The sequence below is a fragment of the Microtus pennsylvanicus genome, chromosome 2 (assembly GCF_037038515.1).
Source record: "Microtus pennsylvanicus isolate mMicPen1 chromosome 2, mMicPen1.hap1, whole genome shotgun sequence".
NCBI lineage: Eukaryota > Metazoa > Chordata > Mammalia > Rodentia > Cricetidae > Microtus > Microtus pennsylvanicus.
Window position 1 is genome coordinate 125,755,138 of NC_134580.1, and position 23,335 is coordinate 125,778,472.

General features: G+C 39.8%; 1 pseudogene; it reads left to right on the plus strand.

Moving 5' to 3' along the window:
• Window positions 1-452: 452 nt before the first annotated feature.
• On the plus strand, window positions 453-3,433 carry LOC142844394 (cystatin-D-like; annotated as a pseudogene).
• Window positions 3,434-23,335: the final 19,902 nt, after the last annotated feature.

Here is a 23,335-nt window from a genome sequence, read left to right on the forward strand (position 1 = left end):
GGGATTTCCGGATATTGGTATTATGTCTGCCCCTGGTCTGCAAAGACCTCAGGGAGCATAGCTGACATTTTTTTTATCTCTTAGGAAGAACTTAACCTCAAAACCACATGCCTTTCAAAACCAAAAGGGTACGGACTTATTTGTGGAGACAAAGGTGACATGGATATAGGAGATCTTAGCTGGAAGACTCAAGGGAGGAAGATTAGGGAGAAGATATAAATGGCAGTGGAAAAAGAAAAGACATGAGACAAGGTGTCGAGACGGGGGGAAAAGATCCCAGAGGAGGAAGAAGAGGTGAAACAAGAGGTGTGGGTAAGTCTGGAGTAAAGAGGATATAAGGGTGGGGCCAGTCCAGGTGGAGTGAGGAGGACCTGGGCAATTGACTCTGCAGGTTAAAAAGCCAGGCAGCACACCAAGAACACTCTGGATTCCTCTGCTCCTCTGCAGCTCTACTCTAATCAAGCATGGCCAGCAACCAGAGCCTCTCATTGTCCCTGTGGGCTGCTCTAGCCCTGACACTGGTCATAGCTGCATGTCCTGTAACCAGTACTAATCCTGAGGCCAAGCAGATGGCAGTGGGAAGTTAGCAGCCTATTGACCCAAACGATGAGGAGGTGAAAAAAGCGGTGGACTTTGCTGTCAAAACTTACAATGATTTGGCCAATGACCTGTACGTTAGCAAGCCAAAACAACTGATGAGCACCAGTCAGCAGGTGGGTCTCTGGCCAAGGGTAGTGGGATGAGTCTGTCCTTTACAGTGTTTGCTGGTATCCCCTATCACTCCCTTATTCTCCTACATAGCCTCAACTTCTATGTTGTCCAAGGGACAATAATTTTCATTGCAGGGGGTATAAATTGAACCAAAACATGAATATATTATTGCTTGCTGCTCAAACCATATTCTAAGCAAGTATCTTCAGTCTCATAACCTTCCATGATTAGGTTTAGATTGTCCCTCTACATTAGCTAGAAATCCATCTAGAAATTTGTGCTTAATTTTCTATTGCCTCATTCTGTTTCCCAGTTTCACCTGGCCAGAAGCACAAAGGCTATCAGAGGCAGGGTCAGAATCTGCCATAACTGTTACCACCAATTCTTTGTGGTCAGTGTAAAATACTATCTAAATGACTACAGGAAAGGAAAAATAGATCCCACTGTGACCTCTAATGACTGAGTATTAAATTTTAAAGTGTCTTTTCTTAAATAATATTGAAAGAAAGTTTAAAATTATTAAATTATTCGTGTGCATGTATGTTTATGACCTGTGTATGCCAGAGAAAGAGAAGAAGAAGAAGAAGAAGAAGAAGAAGAAGAAGAAGAAGAAGAAGAAGAAGAAGAAGAAGAAGAAGAAGAAGAAGAAAAGAAGGAGGAGGAGGAGGAGGAAGACGAGGAGGAAGAGAAAGAAGGAGGAGGAGGAGCAGGAAGAGGATAGGGAGAGGGAGTGAGAGAGAGAGAGAGAGAGCACCTGTGAGGGCCTGAAAAGAGCAGGAATTATAAGCAGTTAGAAGCTGCTTTGTTGGTACCAAGAATCGTGACTAAGTCCTCCGTATGTACTCCTGAATTCTCTCCAGCCCTCTTAACTTCTTACTTCTTTAGTGCACAATTTTAACACACACACACACACACACACACACACACACACTTTGTGTTGCTAAAGGGGCAAATTTTCAGAGTAGCCAAAGAGTAGCACACAGTTTAAATGCAGTTCCTTCACCCCTATGTTACATTCAGCCATACTTGGTCTATTCTTCAAATTGTCTCAAGGGTGTGTATACTGGAGTGTTTTATTATGAGCAGTTAGTTTTTAATGCATTGAAAATAAATGCTACCTTCAGTGAACAGTTCTTGCAAGAAAGGGCATCCTGTAAAAGTGCAAGATTCCATTTACAAAATCAGGAGGGTTGAGTTGGTCTTGCTTGTAACTCAGAGCTTTTGATTGTTCTTAGAGCAATCTTGGGAAGTGGTTATAACCCCTAGCTGTCTCCCTAGAATTTGTCTTCACTCCTTGAGCCCACTGAAGCAATGGTCATTCCTTGGATTCTGTTTTTCATGTTCTGATACTGCTTTCTCAGAGGCACAAGGTACTTTTTATGACTTGATCAGAAGAACATAAGGTGCAATCCAGACCTGTGCTGCCCTATTGAAAGGAAACTAGTATGTGATAGTTCTGGGAGTTCATGGCTGAAGCTATGAACACATTAACTCTGTAATCTAAGCTGAACGCATGCCTACGAACTTGACTAGTGAAACGTATGTAATCCTGCTCTTTTCACTGTAGGTCGTAGCTGGGATAAACTACTACTTGAAAATTAAGTTAGGAAGAACCACATGTCCCAAAGGCCAGTCTGTTGATTTGGATGATTGCCCCTTCAATGAACAGCCAGAGCAGCAGGAGGTATGCACATGGACTAAAACCTGCAGGAGTTATCCTGCAGGCAGAGATGCGTGCAAACTTGTAGGTTTATGAGTGTACATGCATCTGGGATGGTTTTTGTGCAGTTCTGAAAGTATATGGCTAAAGAAAGGTGTGTATGTGTATTTTCTGTAAGCATGCATTTGCTGTGGGGTATGATGGTTCATGAATAGGTGTGTTTGGATGATATGATGTCAGTTTATGATGATACAAATACATGCTGCTGCCCAGTTGTAGAGGAGTGAGTATATTTGGCCATACTGTTAATTCCTTTGCTTAGTGAATTTTACCTGGGAATTGGAGTGTTACCTCTTTTAGGAATGCTGCCTGCCGAAGTGATGGAGTCAGCTTCAGGGATAGTTTCTGAAGAGGAGGAACTTTACTCAGTCCCAGTCTGAGTCCCCTGCTGAGATGATACCACAGGGACTATGGCCCTATAGGTGAAATGCCCCAACGCTGCCCCTTATGTTCCTTGTCTCCCTAGGGATGAAGCTAGTTTTTGAAGTATTATGGTTCTGGAGATAGCTGCATGCCTCTTTTCACTGTTCCCTTCACTCTGTCATTTTCAGAAGTGTTTTTTATACCCCTCATTCTTCCATTCATGACCCTCTTAGTGCTGGTCCAGTTTCTGGCGGTGAAGAAACCCAGAGACCCTGAGTCTTATTCTCTGGACTGACTCTGAGGATTCTGTGACTCATCTTCAAACTCTTCCTTCCTGAGTTATGCTAAGGAAGGAGGATGCAGAATCTCATGAGCCACTAGTGAGGGACATGTGTATCTGAAGGACTGGAGGCAATGAGAGAAAGAATGAATGGATTCAGCAGAGTCAGTCTGAGTACACTGGGACTTAAGAGGATTCCCACTCCACCCTGACATCTCAACCTTTCCTTTTCACTGTAACCTAAACTGATTGTTCCTCACTCTCCCCTTATGTAGAGAACTATCTGCATTTTCGAGATCTACACTGTGCCCTGGGAGAAAAAGATCTCCGTGACAAACTTCAGCTGTTACAGTCCCTGAGGATCTATGCTGGTCTGCAGTGTGCTGATTTCCCCCTACTCTAGCTTCTCCTTTAGTTCCCCTTTCCTCAAATAGTGATGTGCGCCCTGCATGATGTCTCTTCAGAATGCAAAGATCAGTAGAACAGGATGCTGCAGACAGACCCTGCACATCTAAGTGGCTAATTCTTGGTTGATTTCTTCTACTGCTTTTGAATGCACCACTGTGTAGCATTGCTCACCCTTTTCTCAATAAAAGACTGCCCCAGCTCCTCCTGAGTTGTTGCTGTCCCAAGACATGTGAGCAAGGAGAATGGAGCACTGAGAATATGGAGCTTTGCACTCACACGTGCATATCACAAGAAACATGACCTTAGGGGACACACAGTTCTTGAATTGCATAGAGCAGAGATGAGCTTGCATTCCAATGTGCACTTGTTTATGGTTCCTGAAAAATATAGACGGGGCTGGGAGAGGGGCAATGAGCTGCTGTCATGCAACTTAGGAACCAGTCTTGAAAAGGAATCAGTGAGGTAAATGATGGTGCCATGGCTACAGTCACCCTCATATATGTGTGAATGACACAATGGGAAAGATCATGGTCATATCTAAAATCTCCAGAGACTCTCTACAGAATGATTCCCATCCATTGCTATCTATGATAGACTTAAGAATATACGTGAAGTAAAACTGGGAAGTGTGTGTGTGTGTGTGTGTGTGTGTGTGTGTGTGTGTGTACCTGATTAAAAAAAACAAAATCAGCTTGTTAAGTGGACTGACATAATCCCAAAGACAGGACCTCCCCCCACTTCATATCACATGCTGCTGTGACCTTTGTGGGCTGTGTGGGTGATAGGATGCTCTCAGGCCTTTTTCTTTTCTGGCATATATAAAAAAGGAACAAACATAAGCACAAACCAGAGGATAGAAAGATAATAGAATTCAGAAAATAATGAAATGTATAAATCAGATTAGTTCTTCACAAAGATAAACAAGATTTCTATAAAATTAGCCAAATAAACAAAAAAGCAGCTAGAATATATGAACATATGAAGACAGAAACACACACACACACACACACACACACACACACACACACACACACACGAAATAAGACTTTACAAGAGGTACCAACAGTATTTAGAAGATAATTAGGGCATACCTTTAATATATGTGGTCCAGTTAGTTGGAAGATCCAAAAGGAATGATATATGCATATACACATAAGAACTATCTAAATTACAGTATATAGACAACTTAAACACATTTCTAACAAGCAGGGAAATTTAAAGGGAAGTTTATAAAACATCTTAACAATCAAGCTGAGAAACGCAGACCTAGATGGATTTTACTACTAATTTCTACCAGAACGTTAAAGAAGAACTAACATAAATTTCCTCAAATTGTTTAATAAACTATAAAGGGATAGATTTTACCCATTTGACTTATTAATCCAGTATTGTACAAAATAAAACTTAGGCAAAGATTCACCACCAACAAAAGAAGAGTGTAGGCTAATCTTTCTGATGAACACTGAAGCAAAAATTCTCATAAAACATTGGTAATATAAATTTAAATACACTTCAAAAATTATTCATGACCTTCCACCACTTCCAGGCTCCCCCTTTGCTGAATTCACCCTCTTTACTCATTTATATTTCAAACATCCTTCTCCAGGGTCTAGAATTTAGAGTCTTCCTGACATCCATATTCACACTTTCTCCCAATCAACCATATTTAACCTGGGTCCCACAACAAGTATCCTTGCCTACTCTGGCTTCTCCTGACTGTGCCATAAATAATGTCTCAGCTTCTATCAGAATACTACCTATCTATCATTCAACCCACAGACTTCTCCCATGCTGCTTTCAATATTTCCCTACATCCAGTTTTGGACCAACAATCCACTTTGGACCAGGAAGCACATCCTGTGAACCATGCAAGCTTTTTATGCCTACCTAAATTTACTACACTAAAAAGGATTCCAACCTCAATGGGCAGTGATAATTTCAAAAAGGGATTTAAACAGTGAAAGTATATTAGCCTAACCTTCAAGAAGAGAACTAACATAATCTTGTATCCTCTGCTTTGTGGAATATACACGTAGACACTATAGGACTGAGAGCGACAGATAAAGGGAACACCAGTAAGGATGCAGGCTCCAGAGATGTCAGTAAATGGCAGAAAATACTTCAAGAATGAACATGAACAATAGCTCAACTGTGAATATCAAGTATATTCTAGCATCTTAGTAGGTTCTCAGCGTATCACCAAAGATAACACTGAGTAGAACTTGATATTTGCATGGAAGTCTCAAAATGCTACCAATCATTGATTTTGCTAAGAAGTCTTCAAAACAATGAGGAGATTATGCATTTTAGGTTTTTTAAAAATTTAATATAGTAAATATTATTTTATATGGTAAGGATGAATTCCTGAGCATTGTACAAGTTAAACAAGTGCTTCTTTCCTCCTAAACTCAAAGCCCAGCTCTTGTCATTTTGAGACATGATCTCCGCTTTTGTGACCCACTGGTTTGAACTGTTGATCTTCCTGCTTATACTCCCTGAATTCTGGGATTACAAGTGTGACCACACCTGGTGTTACATAGAGTTGTGATGTTAAAAATACTTTTGTATCATCTAGAGAATGTACTCATGTGCAGGTATACAATGAGTTTTGTAGCAAGGCATGAGGTAGGCCGATGGTGTTTTATCACCAAACCACTGAGTGGGCTCTGTGGAAATGACATGGAAAAGCCAGACTGATCTCTACTAGGGATGCTCTGGCAGCAGCAGTGATACAGCAGAGTCTCAGTTTATATAGCAAGTGATTAAATGTGCCAGGTTCCACTGTGTCTCCTGGCACATCTCTAGCCTGTGTGCCTCTGCTCTGCTTTGCTCTGACAGCTTACCTGCAGCTCCCTGCAAGGATTGCCATCAGGCTGCTGAATCCCAGAGGCTCAGAGCCCACATCAGCAGGAGTGGCCAGTAGCCCTGCCTGAGGGTACAGAAGTAGGAAGGCACTCCTCTGACGGGCATTGCCTGAGGCCTGAGGTTGTAGCCAAACTCCTGAACTATCAGGCCCTTGCTGCAAGGCTGCCCAATGTCATCAGATTCTGTTCTTCTGCTCGTACATCCTGCTTTCTCATCACCTCTTCCCAGATTCTCATGGGACTTTTCTGAAGTCAATGGCTTGTGGGTAGAGACAGTATTCATTATAGATCCTCCCAAGAAACCTGACCTCAAACTAGAAGGAAACACAGGATTAACAGCCAGAGAATAATTCACATTTCTACTCAAATGTCAAAACTATACATTCTGCTATATTTTAGCAAATTCATACTCTCTAGAGATAAGTCTTAAACCCTGTGTCTTATTCATTTCTTGGAATCAAACAAGAGGTTGGGGAAGACCTCTGATGGAGATGGCTGTGCCACATAGCCTAGTGGGGCACTGTGTCTTGAGCTCAGCTGAACAGAGGCAGACTCCCATATATCAGAGGAGAGCCATGCAGGTCACGACCACAGAATCTACACCTCTAATCTACAACTTGAGAGTTATAGTATTTCCGACCTTTGTAATCATTAGTCCTGAGGATAAAAGTTATACAAGTATTCAAGCATGATTACATGCCTTGTGAACTTGCAGATCTTTAGTAGTAGCTCATCTGTATCTTAACAAATCGAGGTTTAGGAAAGAAGACTGTATGAGGACATTACAAACACTTGTTTGCCAACACTACGGAACCTTTCAGCAATGATAACATTTTAGTGGTAGAAATAAGGAGCAAATGATCTTTAAAAACTTGAAAGTTATTTTTTTAGCATTTTGAAACTTGTAAATTTGAGAGTGTATTTTACATTGATATTTTTGTAGTTTCAAGGGATTGCATGAGAAACAAGGTACATAGGTACAGAATGTTATTTGCAAAACAGTTCCTGTAGTGAATATTAATCTTATAATTTTCATACCAAGCTATACAAAGATCATTATTATATGATAAATTTAACCTTCCATTTTATAAAATGATTTATTTTTTATTTGTATCTGTGATTTTGTCTGCCTGTATAATTGTGCATCTCTTGTGTGCAGTACCTGTAGAGATCAGATGAGGGTCCTGGACTAGCAGATTTGGAGTTACAGAGGGTTGTGAGCTTCCATGTATGTGAAGGAGATCAATACTGTGCCTCTGGAAAATCAGTCAGTTCTCTTAACCACTGAGAAATCTCTCTAGTCTCTTCCAAGTTGTTTGTAGTGAATGATATTTAGAGCTCCTAGATCTTTTGGAATATATTTTTCTAATTTGAAATTGCATAAGTGTCAGCATCATTAAAATGACAAATATCCATCATACCTATAATGATGTTAGATGATAAAAATTCAAATATTCCCTTTCATACTGTCTTTGAAATTATCTTTTTATCTCTATCATTGTCTCAGCACCACATTAAACAAGAGCAAAGCTCTAGAGAACATGCTGTTGAAAGCTGACTGTTTCAAAAGTGTGCCTCCTCCATCTCATATTCTGTTTGTTGGCAATCTTGCTTTAATTTACTTTTATCAGTAGTGCATCAGGAACATAAGTCTCCCTATATGTTCTAAAACACTGTATTACATCCTCAGCTATTTTTAAATTATTATTTAGTTTTCATCATTGAGAAACGGTATTGCTAAGTTAACTAGAGTGATTGTGGATTTCTTTCATTGCCTAGGTAAACCATGAGATTAAATTCTTCCTTCCTCTACAGCCTCTGTAGAAGCGGGACTTACAGCCCTGCATAAAATGATGCAATAAGACTAGGCAAAGACCCTCCTATTAAGATTGGACAGGGAAACCGAGCAAGAAGAAAAGAGTTCTAAGAGCAGGTAAAGAAGTTAGAGACCTTCTGTTCTTGTTACTTCCAAAGAATATGCTATACTATTTGTTATACTGTGTATTATGAGTAATTTGGGATGGCAATTAAAATATGTAGGCAATGGGGAGGTTGTAACCTCCCCAGGGATAGTCCTAAAAACATGCACACACTAACAACACTAAGTGGACTCACTAGGTTGTATACAGCACACACACATTAACAATAATGATTAAAGAAGAGGTGATTAATTTGAGAGGAAATAAAAAGAGGCATGGTAAGTCTTTTTGGGAAAAAAGTAGGATGACATTTTTAAGTATATTATTCATATATGAACTTCACCAAAAAGTTAAATAACAAAATAAAGTGTGCCAGCATGTGTATATAGATTATATTCAGATGCTTCACTCTCAACACAGTGGCTTGAGCATGGGGTCTGTGACAGTGGAGGCAATGTTGGGAGCAGGGTTGGTCTTGTGCCTACCCTTTGTGCAAGTCAAGTGATATCTGTATTCTGTTCACAATAGTGAGCATTGTTGTGTTTCTCTTCCACACCTGGGGGCTGAGAGCTTAATCTTTCCCCCACAGCTGTCCTTTATCACAATACTATCATGGTTCAGATGCATTCAGTTTGAACACTGAATTCTGACAGCTGCGGTTCTGTGTAGTCAGGGATATCCTTAGTCCTGTGGAAGACTCTAGTTATGGCTCATATTATATCATCATATACCCTATCTTATTATATCATCATATTATTCAGCTGACAGAGACTACAGCTGTCTTTTGCTTTTTGCTTCACAAGCTATTCACTGGGACCCAAACTCCTAAGACACTTCTTCCCTTGAGTTCATCTGGCATCTAATATCCAAGTGCTTAAAACCTCGCTTATAAGGAATACAGTAGAGAGAGAAGTCATGCAAGCAATTCCATGATTTGCTTCAGTCCAGTATTGGACTCCAGATCTGTGCCCCTCTACAGATGAACAAATTGAATCAAGTGCTCTTGGCTTTTCTCCCAGTTATTAACTTCACATTGCAACTGGCACTTGATTTGTTCTATTTCTAATTTGGCCTGAAGATTTTAGATTATATTTGGGGACAGATTTACAAGCAATAAAAACACTTATGCACAAACACATCCCTCTCTGAGGTAAAAATGAATGTAGGAGTGGACTGAGAAATAAGAGAACAGAACACCTAACAACAATGACTGCACGTGAGTAACAGAGGCCAGATGTACAGATTGGAGCTAATGAGTCGTGGAACAAAAAGAGCTTGACATTTGCACTATTGAAGGTTATTTTGGTAGGTTTTATAAGGACGTTCTTCCAGAAAGGGCTGGGTTAAATGTTCTTGGATCCACTGAAATACGATTCACCCATAAGAAGGGATGGACATTGACCCATGATGCCTTGACCTCTCAGTCATGATGCTATTGACCTTCCAGTATCCCTACAAGAAAGAGTTGTGAAAACAGTAAGAGTTCAGTTTGGAGGTTATAGGAGTTTGACTTCCAAAGCTCTTCAACCTGGGAGATCTCAGACATAGTCGAATGGGGTCTATGTAACAAACTACAATGAAAGAATAGCCTGAATATGTAAGAGAGTGAAAATTAGAGACACAGAAGTGATGAAGAACTAAGAGGAAGATGCTCCTGGTATGGTAGAGTAAGGGACAGAGGATGACTCAGTTCTGGCCACAAGGAAGAGCAGAGTGAGGAGACAGGAACCATATATCGGTAAAAGACTAAGAAGAGACAAGGAAGTAGTAAGTGGGAGGCTATAAATCACCTTAGACAAGCTAAGAGAGAAAGATAAAAACACCATAATTTCCGGTTGTTCTCATAGCCTAACCCAGGGTCACTTTTGCTCCATATCCAGCCTTGGATCCAAGTCTGTCTAAGAAGGCCATGGCTTGCATGCTTCAGGCCCAACTGCTGTTGCTGAAAACCCTCATTCTGTCTCTGAACCTGAACCTAAGACTGGTGCTCAGTGACACTGAGATGAAAGAGGCGGGACTTGCTGCTATAGTAAAAGTCAGTATTCAAGAGGAGGAGTGTCAGGAAATGGTGAACTCTGTTGTGACTGAGTACACCGAAATGAGGAATGACATGTCCCAAAGCATTGTTGTGTGCAAACTGTGGTTCCAAAATAAAAAGAGGTATATGGCCTGAGAATTGAATAACTTACTTTGTCACCAGGAGGAACTTACACATGTACTTATTCTTGCCTTCACATGTCCTTGCTGCTAGGCTCCAGGCTGTAACTCATGGTGATTTGCTAACAATACAAAAGCTAAAGAGTTTCTATAATCATTGGGTCCACTCTAGATGAGCCTTGTATTTAGAGATATCTGTTCGCTGGCAGCCCTTCAAGTTGGGATCTTACCCCCATCATAGCACAATATTGGCAGTTTGATACCGGGGACAAGGACCAACTACAGGTAGGTTCATATCTGTTCCTCGGTAAAATTCCCAGCCAATCCCTGACAGAGAATCCACATTGCAGTCTTCTAACAAGGGCTCTGCATTATCTTCCTCCTGGAGCTTGCCATCAGTGTAAAGTGCCCACTAAGAGATAATTTATTAGCACAACCCTACTCCAAGGAGCATTTAGCATAAAGTCTTAGAGACATATTTCTCAGAACAGATCTGAGAACAGCAGAACAAAGTAGAATAGTGTTTGGCTGATCGCCATGATGTTCATTCAGTACTGGATCCTCTTTTCCAGCTATGTTTGACATATATCCTCTTTCATTGGCATTACAAAGCTGTCTGAGAAGCCTTGATTCTGTTTGCATGCTGATTTTGGAGTGTCTCTGGAAGTAGCTTTAAGGAGATGGTAGCTCTTCCTCCCAAACGTTAGCTCTGGTATTTGTCTAGGAACTCTTTGATGAAACTGAGAAAGCTGAACTCTAAAGTGTGGTGATCACTCTCAGCAGCTATAAGTATTAGCAGCAAGGAGAAGAAGTGGCAAAGAGAAACCACCAATGGCTACTGCTCCCAGCGTCAATCCTAGAAGAAGGATTTAGACTACTGGGCCTTCATCCAACATCAGAGACTCCTTTCTAGTCATCTCTGAAAAAGTCATCACACATAAGAGTGGTGGGTACTAAGACTGACATAGATACAAATGTGCCCATTTGTGTCTTGAGTGCAGAGATCTTTACTACTTTTAACACAAGGTACAATTATTTAAGACCAGCCCAGTTCCTCCTGCTGCATCAGTTTTTCATTGGCTTAACCTGCTTCCAAGGTTCCATTATCCTTGCTGCCCCATGGTACTGTTCAAACTTGCTAATAACTCAAAGGAAAAACACTGGGGTTCATCTAGATATTCACCAATGTTTGACTAAGGAATAAATGGTGTGTTTTTAAATCAAAACCTATATGTATCCCTCTGTGGTGTATTTTCCAAAGCTAATTGAATGGTGGTTATCATTAGAGTACTTTGAGAAAATTAAGAGAACACTTATATAGGTTATGCCATTGATGTAATTTAGAGGTGGGTGGTGGAGATTGTTGAATAACTATGTCACTTGGCACCTCTGTTTTTTTCTGCAATATAGTACCCTGGATGTTCTTTCTATGTCTGGTCTCTTCTTCCTGACCACAATGCTGAGATTTCTGTGCTCTCCCACACCTTCCTGCCAATGATGACTCTCACTCATGAAATCCATACCAATATATAAAACAAATCCTTCCTAAATTTCATCATTCTGGCAGTAATGTGAAATATATGACAGAATTTTCAAGCATTATTCACCTCTGATTAGGGGTGTTTCATCTTCAGATGTGAAGCCAGACCTGATAGGATTCATTGACTCCTGAATCCACAGGGAAAACACAGACTCCATCAATCCTGGTTATTCATCTAATGCTTCACCATAATTATAACAGATTGTGGTTGGGTTTTTTTTTTCTTATTTGAAATGTGACATATTTGTATAAGTGACACATCGAACAGGTAATCTCCTGAACATTCAGACTTAGTGGGCAGTCCTTGCAGGGTTTTCTTCTTTGTTGTTTGAAAAATCTCTATGTTTTAAGTACCTAACATCTCTTCATATTATGTGGGAAGAATTCTGAACATATTGAAGCAATGGATTCTCTGTGGTTGTGGACTGTATCTGGGATTCATCTAAATGTCAATGATGACCCTGGATACTTCACAGAGTGGACATGTATCCTGTCCTCCTGAGCTGCTGGCAGCAGGCTTCAGTTAGTCCACTGCTGCGGCTCAGATTCTTCACCTCTGCTCAGAAAAGCTTTTTAATTTTGGGCACAAAACTGATCTTTGCCAACAACCTGGTTGGTTCTACAGAGCTGCCTGCTCTTCCTGGGACTTAGGAGAATTCTGCCTACTTTACTCTAGCTCACATAGTCACAAGATGAGATTTATTGCAAGAATTGTGCAGAAGAAAGCATGTTTTCACTGAATTTGCAACACCCCACTCTAAGAACTTGTTTGTGTGTGTGTGTGTGTGTGTTTATTTGTTCATTATGTTTGATCTGGAAGAATGCTAAATTCTTTCCAAAGACATTGAGTCTGTATTATAAAGTAGATGTGTGCATGTGAACTTTACTGAAGAAGTTAAGTGAAACTGTTTTCTCCACAGGTTATTGTAGAAAATAAATACTCCATTGATGTAGACATAGATGTTATTCAAGAAACATAGTTGAAAATCCTATCAAACCTGAACAACAATTTCTTAAATGAGCATCAATATAAGAATGAAGTATGCACATGATCACATAAATCATGGAATTTCCATAAGTAAAGATGCCTGTCCAAGATTTTGCTTTTGTCAAGGAACACATGGAATAAAATCCAGGAATATGAGACAATTTATGAATAAATATATTGTATATATCTAAAAGCGTGTATGGGAGAGTGAGCAGGGCTCTATTGGAGTAAATGTTTTAATGATTATATGTGAATCATGAGTATAGGAGGAGGTGAACATGTGTATATGTTAAGAAGTGTGTACTTTTCAGGAATACATATACCTTGATTTGGTCTGTTTGTGGATAAACACAGTCACTTGGAGAAGAGTTTATATACACACACATACATAGTTTAACTTGCTGAGTAGGTTGAAGTGAGTAACAGCGCGGGCAAGGATCATGCATTAGTGAACTTGTGCATGTTGCCAGCTAGACAAGAGGAAAAAACTATAGGGTTATTTGCCAGGAAGAAGTTTAGAAGCTCTTTTTAATTGTAATCTGAGTGTCTGACTGATAATGCGGATTGCTATTGAGTCCAACAATGCTTCTCCATAACCCCAGTGTCAGTTTTCCCAAGATGGACCTAGCTTCACATACAAGGGCTCTTGACATAGCTGCAACAGCTTATCAATCCTTTCTGATTCATGCCACATTTGAGGGATATGTCTCAGCACTGTTTCATCTGTCTAGGCCCAGATGACTGCTTGGATGGGATGGAGGATAGTGAATTTGTTTCCCTGCCATTATTCTGGTACCCTTCCATGGTGTGTTGTCTCCTCCTTAGAGGGCCATGTTTTGGCCAGGAGATGAGAAACACCGTGTGCCAAAGAGAAAAACAGATGCCATCTCGTGTGTTGACAACAATGTGTAGGAGACATGCTGAAACTGCGAAGTTAAGCTGAGTTTTAGAATAATTGTCAGCAGCTTTGCATGTGTGTCTTACCCGTGAGATTCTGACCCTGACTCTGAGATATCTTGGAAACTTCATTTTAAAACTATAACCAGCACAGAGTAACCATCTCTCTTTATTTTTCAGATGTATGTATAATGCTTTGAGGTCTAGACTGTGATCTGAATGAACCTCATATCTCTGAGGAACTTCAGCTTTCCAGAGTCTAGGTTTCTAGCAAGTTGTGTTCTGGGCACTTGCACCTGTTCCTACAGCGCCTCATGACACAGAGTGAATGCCCCTACCCTGAGGATTCATGCCAGTTTACTAACAAAGGAAGCCTAATAGAGTCGGCTGCTAATAGTGGACTTTCACACGTTAGAGGCTGTTGTTTTGTCAGGTTCTGATTTTCAACTCTCACGTGTATTTCTCACATAAACTGCTCATTCTTGCTTAACAAAAACATCACCAGGTCATTCGTTGATTAGTTCTTTCTCAGGATGTGTGAAGCAAAGTGTTAATACTGAGGCACTGGTGTAGTGGGGCTTCCATTGATATGTGAGCTCCATGGAAAGCTTTGCTGCATATTTGATGTCCAGGAGTCATCTTTGAGGAAGAGCAGCAGTGGGTTTGGAAGTTTCTCCTGGTACTAACTTCGGATGACTGTAGGTTGTCAACTTGAGAGAGCTAATTAGTACAGTCATTTTCACAATATTAAATTCAACAATCACTTATCACAAGAGTTCCTTCTATCTGTCGGACCTTCTTTGAATTCATCCTAAAATGTTTTGGTGTTTTTAATTCAGAAATCCTTTCCTCCTTGTTGAGGTTCATTTTGAGAGCTATTTCCTAATGAGAACTTGTGCCATGTTTCTCTGATTTCCTTCTCATTTGCTGTATAGTAAGTCTGTGAATTTTCTATTTTAATTTTGTGCTTTAACATTTGTTGAAAGTGTCTTTTAGGTCTAGGATTTTTTTATTTTTTATTTTTTAATCTTTTTTTAATTTTATTTTTTATTTAAAAAAATTTCTGCCTCCTCCCAGTGGGAGGGGGAGGGAAATAGGATTTTTTTATTTCAAATCATTATGGGCTTTTATGGGGTGCAACATGACATTCGAATAGATACAACCAATGGTACAACTTTGAATTACTCACTTCTATTTCTTTTGTAGTATTCTGTAATCTCCATTTTGTTATAGCTAAGAGGCTGAGTATTACATTGGACTACATTATACTACTTCATGGCTTTATTGTGATTGCTTGCAATTTTTCACTTTTGTTTTAGGTTCCCTATGACTTTTTTATTCACAGTCTGTATTATAGTGATATGTGGGCCCTCCTGTGCTACTTTCTTGAGAACCATTATTGGAAAGGGTTCTTGTATATGGATCTGCAGAACACTATTTTTGAAATTAGAAATTTGAGGATCTAAGAAACATTTACAAGGCTGAACAACAACAGCAACCAGGAAAATGAAATTTAAACTAATATTGAGATGAGAGTTCACTTCAGTCAGAATCACTATCATTAATCAAACAGTCCACAGAAAATGAGAAGAAAGAAGAACACTTATCATTGTTTATGCAAATGTAACTGGTGCAGTATAGAGACTACTCAGAAATGTCAAAAGAAATTGCTTCATAACCTAAATATTCCACTTAAGATTACCCACCAAAAGCCGAGCGGTGGTGGCACACGCCTTTAATCCCAGCACTCAGGAGGCAGAGACAGACGGATCTCTGTGAGTTCGAGGCCAGCCTGGTCTACAAGAGCTAGTTCCAGGACAGGAACCAAAAAGCTACGGAAAAACCCTGTCTCAAAAAAAAAAAAAAAGATTACCCACCAAAGACCTCTATATCTGATCACAGGGGCTTATTATATTTATAGCTACTCATTTCTGCTCTATTCATGAAAGGTAGGAAGAGTGAGCTTATTAGAATGTACAACCCTTGAGTAGTTGATGATAATGGTGTGGCATAAAACTTAATGGAATTGTATTATGATTTAAGAAACATGAGATTATATAATTTAAAGGAAATGGATGAAACTTCAGTGTAATATAATATAAAGGTACTCAAGCCTGAGAATATAAAATACTGCATATTATCCCTTATATTGGATCTCTATGTTTCTATTTTCCATATGAACTATAAGAAAAAAGCCATAATAGTAGAAAGCACAATTTGAGGGGTCATCAGTAAAGGGTTGGAAGAGAGTACAGTAGAACTAATATGAAGATATGGAGGGGAGTTAAGGGACTAGAAAGTGTTAAGTGGGGGCTGGAGAGATGGCTCAGAGGTTAAGAGCACTGACTGCTCTTCCAGAGGTCCTGAGTTCAATTCCCAGCAACCACATGGTGGCTCACAACCATCTGTAATGATATCTGGTGCCCTCTTCTGGCATGCGAGCATACATAGAAGGAATGTTGTATACATAATAAATAAATAAATCTTTTTTAAAAAAAAGAAAGTGTTAAGTGGGGAGTTCAGCCTAGGGATTAGGGATATGAAAAACATGAAAATCACGTAACTTACAATTATGTGTGTATATGTATTTATGTATGCATGCATGCATGTAGGAATTAATAAAGAGTGTAAAATGAGAAAAAGTTCACGAATAAAAAATTTTGTTAATTGGAGCACTGCATAATTAAACAAATATCATAATGCATGGTATTGAAGCCTTCTAATAATATGTTGGCCGTTGAGGCCATAGAAACTCGCAAAACACAATATAGTCACTGGCTATTCTGAATAATAGGCAATGGTTTGCTTACATATACAGAGAAACAATTATGTAAACTATATGAAAGTCCCCTTTTATCCATCCAGTATTCACTAATTAAAAAATGTCCTGTTTGTGCTTCAAGTTAGCATTTACATGGATCACCTGAAATACCATTCTTCTGTGGGGAAATCATCGCCTTGATCCTGGATTATTCTGAAGTGTCAGGACCTCAATGAAAAAACTGTTGTGGCAACAAGAGTTGATTTTGGACGTTATAGGTATTTGAAGGCCAGAAAACAGTGACATCGTGTGTATATGTGTTGATCAACCAAGGAGAGGTCAGAACTGGAAGGAGGTGATCTGTGGAGAAATCTGGGATCAGGGGATAGCATGGAGTTGTGAGACAGTGAGAAAGAGGAGAGACACAGAATAGATGCCAAGAGTAGGGGGGAAGAGCTCCAGGTGTGGAGCAGAAAGGGACCAAAGAGGAATCAGGTCTGGGAACTCGTAAGAGAAGTGTGCAAAGAGAGAAACTCTAGAGGGGAGGAACAGGAAAAGGAGTTCCAAGGGCAAGAGCATGGGACCCTGGCGAGGAGCGCAGGAGTAAAGGGAGGCTGATTTCAAGTCTATAATCATTTCCTCATCCATGCTCACTGCAGCTCTACATCCAGCCAGAGATCCAATCCAAGCCAAAGAAGTCCAGGGCTTGCTTGCTTCATGCTCCGCTACATCTGCTATCCACACAAATGGTGGCTCTGAACCATATGCTGGCCCCAAACCTTGTATTGGGCCACTTACTGCTGAGCAACACAGAGAATTCAGTATCCAGAAGGAGTCCCAGAATCACTGAACATGTTATAAACAAGAATGATGAAGACAGCATTAACTTCCCCTGAGCAGTGCAGAGGAAATGCAAAATGTCCAAAACTAGGTATATCACCCTTGAAGGGAGGAAGCCTAAATTTGACACTTAGAGGGAAAAAACATGTTTCCTTAGTCCAGCAGTCACTTCTCCCTGCTGCTTAGCTCTAAACTGTAGTTCAGTGTGCTTCGTAACCAGTGAACTCAGGTGGACATAAAAACATAATCAGCATGCCCTTGCCTCTAATTAAGCCTTGACCTCAAAGATTTGCTGTAATCTGGAAGCCTGTGTAGATTGGATTCTCCAACCACAAACAGCTTTATTAGGCTATATTGAAAATTAAATGCCACTCTGTAGGTGGGTGCAAGTCTATTGTTTGCTAAACTTTCCAGCAACACACTGAGTTTCAACTCAGAGTCTTTCAAATGAACGTAGGATCCTCTGCCTTCTGGAGTCTGGGGTATTGTCAGCAAATAATTATGTGACCATGAAAATGAACAAATCACCATCAAAGTTGCCTTAAATGCATGATCGTTGAAATTTTTTTCATTTAATTATTATCCTGGCTATGGTCAAAAGTTATGAGCAACCACAACTATAGTACAGAAGTTCCCTGATAAACCTTTTTGTATCCAATCACTATTACAATGTACTGAGTTCACACCAGCATCCTCCATTTCCAGGGCCATGTGTATATATATGGATAAGTAGTTTCCTAAATGTTTGGATATCATACTGTTTAGTGTATATTTCTTACTGGACTTTATACAGAAGTAAGGTTTTATAAGGTAAGTCAGAAATCAAAAATAACACTTACTTTGTTGAGGTTCAATAATAACTTCTTTCAGAATGTCTTTCTTTTATATTGGCCAACTGTTTCCTGATCTGTTTCTGCTAAGATTTACAAACCTTATTTCTGTCAAAGTTCTAGCAAGATATAGCTATGAGCCTGTGTTTTTCAGTGCCATGAACATAATGGTCCCCCTTAATTGGTACAACCTAGTTATTCTCTAGCTACTTGATACATGAATAACATGTAATGATGCTCCCAGTGAAATTCCGTAGATACATTTTTCAAAACGTGATCTCATCAATCATAACAAAGGACTATGTAAACTAAATATTATTCTGTTTGAGCCTGTGCTTACTCAAGTTTAAATAGAAATGACTGTTTATGTTCCCATCAGAGTCTTCCTAAAAAAGGTTACCAACTATCGTGAGAAGCTTAGCTTCTTTTACATGGTGATTCTATAGTTTCTCTGGAATGAACTTTAAGAAACTGCTGCTACTTCTTCTAAATGTAATCCTTGGGTGATAGTCTGGGTGATCCTTCTAAACTTAATAGAGAGGACTACCCTCACCTCCACCTGGACACAGCAGCATGGAGTTTGCCCTCAAAAGATAAGGGAGCCTGCTTAAAGAAGAATGAGAAGCCAACAGCTGGGCTGATAGGCCACAAGGTCAAACTTTATGTAATTTGGAAGTTAGATTAATAGTGCTTCATGCTATTGAAAAATATTCCAAACCAGGCAGTGTTCATATATGCCTTGAATCATATGCACTTAGGAGGCAGAGGCAAGCCAATCTCTACTAGTTCAAAGGCAGCCTGGTCTACAGAGTGAGATCCAGGAATTTCTTCATAGCTACTTCAAAACCCTGTCTGGGAAAAAAAATGCCTTCCAACTCTAATGATATCCACAGAAAACGTCTCATAATCCCACATGTGGGTGTTACTAAGCACATAAGGGACACATCAGTGCTTCATGATGACCCAGTGTACAGAGATCGTTCCTGGATTTCCTGAATATCAAAGGAGTCAAAAAAAAAGAAAAAAGCCTAGTTCCTCCTGCTACAAGATTTTCTCTTGGACACACTGAAAGCCTCCCAGGTTTCATGGACCTTGTTGGCCAATGGACTTCCCATGTATCATACTTGAGATAATGAAAGGTAAACTTTAATGTGTCCTGTGTATTTTCAACATCTTTGACTGAGAAATGGATAAATGATTATTTTAAAAAGCTTCCTATAGGTTTGTGTGATGGCTTTTCCAGAGTTGATTGGATCATAAGGATCAGGAATGTAACATGACTTAAACAATGGATTGTTGTTACACATGATGTCATAAAAGAATGGTAAGGAAGTGTAAATAGAGTGCCTACTTAAAGAAAAAAAGGCTGGCTGTGAGGTTCTTGGCCAAGCAAGAGGCCCTGCTCCGGTACTGAGGAGATCCAATCAGAGGGGTAAGTGGGTGCACACCAGGCTGGATCGTCCCCAGAACGGAGTACAGGCTACCTCCAATTACTAAATGATTTCTGGCCATTCGGGGGGGGCATCTCCTCAACTACTGGCTTTTTCTATTTACCCAATTCCATCTTGCCCCCAAGCACTCCTTTCCATCTGCGGGGTCCTAGGGTCCCCCAACTCAGCCTTCTTCGGGGCTGATGGTCCGGGGAGCCAGTGGTAAGTGCTCCAGCCACAGCCAAGAGAGAGAATTACAGACCAATCTCACTCATGGACATCGATGCAAAAATTCTCAATGAAATACTGGTAAACCGAATACAAGAACACATCAAAAAAATTATCCATTATGATCAAGAAGGCTTTATCCCAGAGATGCAGGGCTGGTTCAACATACAAAAATCTATCAATGTAATTCATCATATAAATAAACTGAAAAGAAAAAAACAACATATGATCACTTCATTAGATGCTGAAAAAGCATTTGACAAAATTCAACACCCCTTTATGAGGAAGGTCTTGGAGAGATGAGGGATACAAGGATCATACCTAAATATAATAAGAGCAATCTATAGCAAGCTGACAGCTAACACAAAATTAAACAGAGAGAAACTCAATGCCATTCCACTAAAATCAGGAACAAGACAAGGCTGTCCACTTTCTCCATATCTCTTCAATATAGTGCTTGAAGTTCTAGCAATAGCAATAAGACAACATAAGGAGATCAAGGGGATTCAAATTGGAAAGGAAGAAGTCAAACTTTCATTATTTGCAGATGATGTGATAGTGTACATAAGTGGCCCCAAAAACTCTACCAAAGAACTTCTACAGCTGATAAATACCTTCTGTAATGTGTCAGTATAAAAGATCAACTCAAAAAAAAATCAGTAGCGCTTCTATACACAAAGAATAAAGAAGCAGAGAGGGAAATGAGAGAAACATCACCTTTCACGATAGCCGCAAATAGCATAAAGTATCGTGGGGTAACACTAACTAAGGAAGTGAAAGATCTACTTGACAAGAACTTTAAGGCTTTGAGAAAGAAATCCAAAAGGACTGTCTGAATGTGGCTGACAATGGGGGCTGACTGAGAAGCCAATAAAAATGGCAATGGGATTTGATTCTACTGCATGTATTGGCTTTTTGGGTTCCTAGTCTGTATGGATGCACACCTTCCTAGCCTTTATGGAGGTGGGAGGGACATGAACTTCTCACAGGGCAGTGGGAGGGGGTAAAGGGAGGAGGGGAGAAAAAGGAAATTTTGAATGGTATTATTTATAAAGCAATAAAAAAGACAAATCTAGGTTAGAAAAATTAAGAAAAATCTGTGTGGGGAGATGGTGTTTGATAACATTTTATAAGCTGCTATCTTATTATTAATATAATGTATCTACAGCACCTGTAATAGTCAAGAAACCAAATTTGAGGAATGAAGAACATAAAGTCTTACTAGTCCATCAGAGCAAAATTCATATTCCTGCAGCTGAAACCTATCTTGCTATTTTGATCACTTCTGATGAACCTCAGGTATCAATATCAGAGAGTCAATGTTGATCATGGTTACTGCCTTACAAATAGATTAATTAAATAGTAAGGTTTGGATGTCTAAAAGACACTCTGATGCATGGGCTGTAGAACAGATGTTGCCAGTGGCTTAGTAATTGCAATACTTTAATCCACTTCTGTCAGAGCCCTTTGATGACAAAGTACAATGCCCATGACCACTGATATTTTGAAAGGAATGTTTTGGAACAGTAGGACTCAATATGGGCTTCAAATACTCACTGAACCATGTTGTAAATGGGTATCCTGCCATCCTGGAAGGATGATACTTTAGTGTAATCTTAACGAATATAGGACTTTTCAACACAACAAACAACAGTGACCTCCACTGTTTAGTCATTTTAGTCACTAACTACATTGACTCTTAATAAAAAAAAAATCAATTCGTTCTTTGAAGCTTTTTTTTTCTTATTGAGTTGTTTTCTCACTTTCAGATGATTCTGAAAGTTGATACAAAACCAGTCAGCACACCAGGCACACACTCTGCCAATGCCCTGAGCTACATCTCAGGACTGTCAAACTCTTTAAAATACAAATAAAGAAAAAATATTATATGAGCTCATTAAAACAAAACAAAATACAACTACATGAAAGCCAAAAGTACATCTTTATGTGCATGTGTGCACGCCAATATAAATGCATAGAGAAGACCTTAAGAATGCCCAAGGCAGCACAGTAGCCACACTTGAAAAAGAAACCAGGATTTGATTAGGATTAATTAAATTAAGCTATATGCAATATTCATATTCTTTGTGAATAAGAAGATATCCACATATTGTTCTGTGATTTAAAATAAATTAAGGGTATAATTTTTCTAAACCTGAAATTCTTGTATGAAATTCTTTTTTTAATTAATTAATTTATTTATTAAAGATTCCTGCCTCCTCCCCGCCACCGCCTCCCATTTCCCTCCCCTTCCCCCGATCAAGTACCCCTCCCTCATCAGCCCAAAAAGCAATCACGGTTCCCTGCCCTGTGGGAAGTCCAAGGACCACCCACCTCCATCCAGGTCTAGTAAGGTGAGCATCCAAACTGCCTAGGCTCCCCCAAAGCCAGTAAGTGCAGTAGGATCAAAAACCCACTGCGATTGTTCTTGAGTTCTCAGTATTCCTCATTGTCCACTATGTTCAGCTAGTCCGGATTTATCCATGCTTTTTCAGACCCAGGTCAGCTGGCCTTAGTGGGTTCCCGATAGAACATCCCCATTGTCTCAGTGTGTGTGTGCACCCCTCGCGGTCCTGAGTTCCTTGCTTGTGCTCTCTTTCCTTCTGCTCCTGATTTGGACCTTGAGATTTCAGTCCGGTGCTCCAATGTGGGTCTCTGTCTCTGTCTCCTTTCATCACCTGATGAAGGTTAATATTCAGGAGGATGCGTATATGATTGTCTTTGGATTCACCTTCTTATTTAGTAAAGCTTTGAAATTAGACCTTGAGTACTCCATACATGTTGCACAAGTCCTAGGCATCTTCCTCTAATCTAAAGCAGTCTAACCCACATTGACTGTACTACACTAAAACAACATTTTCTGATTGTTATAGCTTCTACTTTAGCATCTGCTGATTCATCTGTATCTAAATACACAGGGCTGTTAGAATCTTCCTCTTGCATTGCTGCTGGCCTGCTCTGTCTTAATACCAGCCCAAGGACAGAGCAGGGCTGAACAGATGCCAGTTGACCACCACTCCTCCACTTCAAAGACTTTTCCTGGTGCCATTTGATCAACTAAGCACGTCCTAGTGTTTCTAGCAACACGGGATGTCTTCTTTCTAAGGTCATTTGTAACAGCATCATTTTTCTAACAAAGGACAAGATCAAAAGAATAATTGAACCACCTCTGTATTCAGAATATCCTATACCAATTTCAGTCTCAGGGGCACATGTCAGACCAGGCCATCTCTGTTATAACCTGAGTTTGGATCAGCCCACAGAGTAGCAAGCTTAAAATGTTTATACACATGGAGAGACCAAGTGTAGAGAACAGTTGAAACTCCGAGTGAATGAAGTCTGAGTTAATGTGTGTTTTGACATGAACACAACTATTTTCTGGTTTCCCAGGCTTTGGAC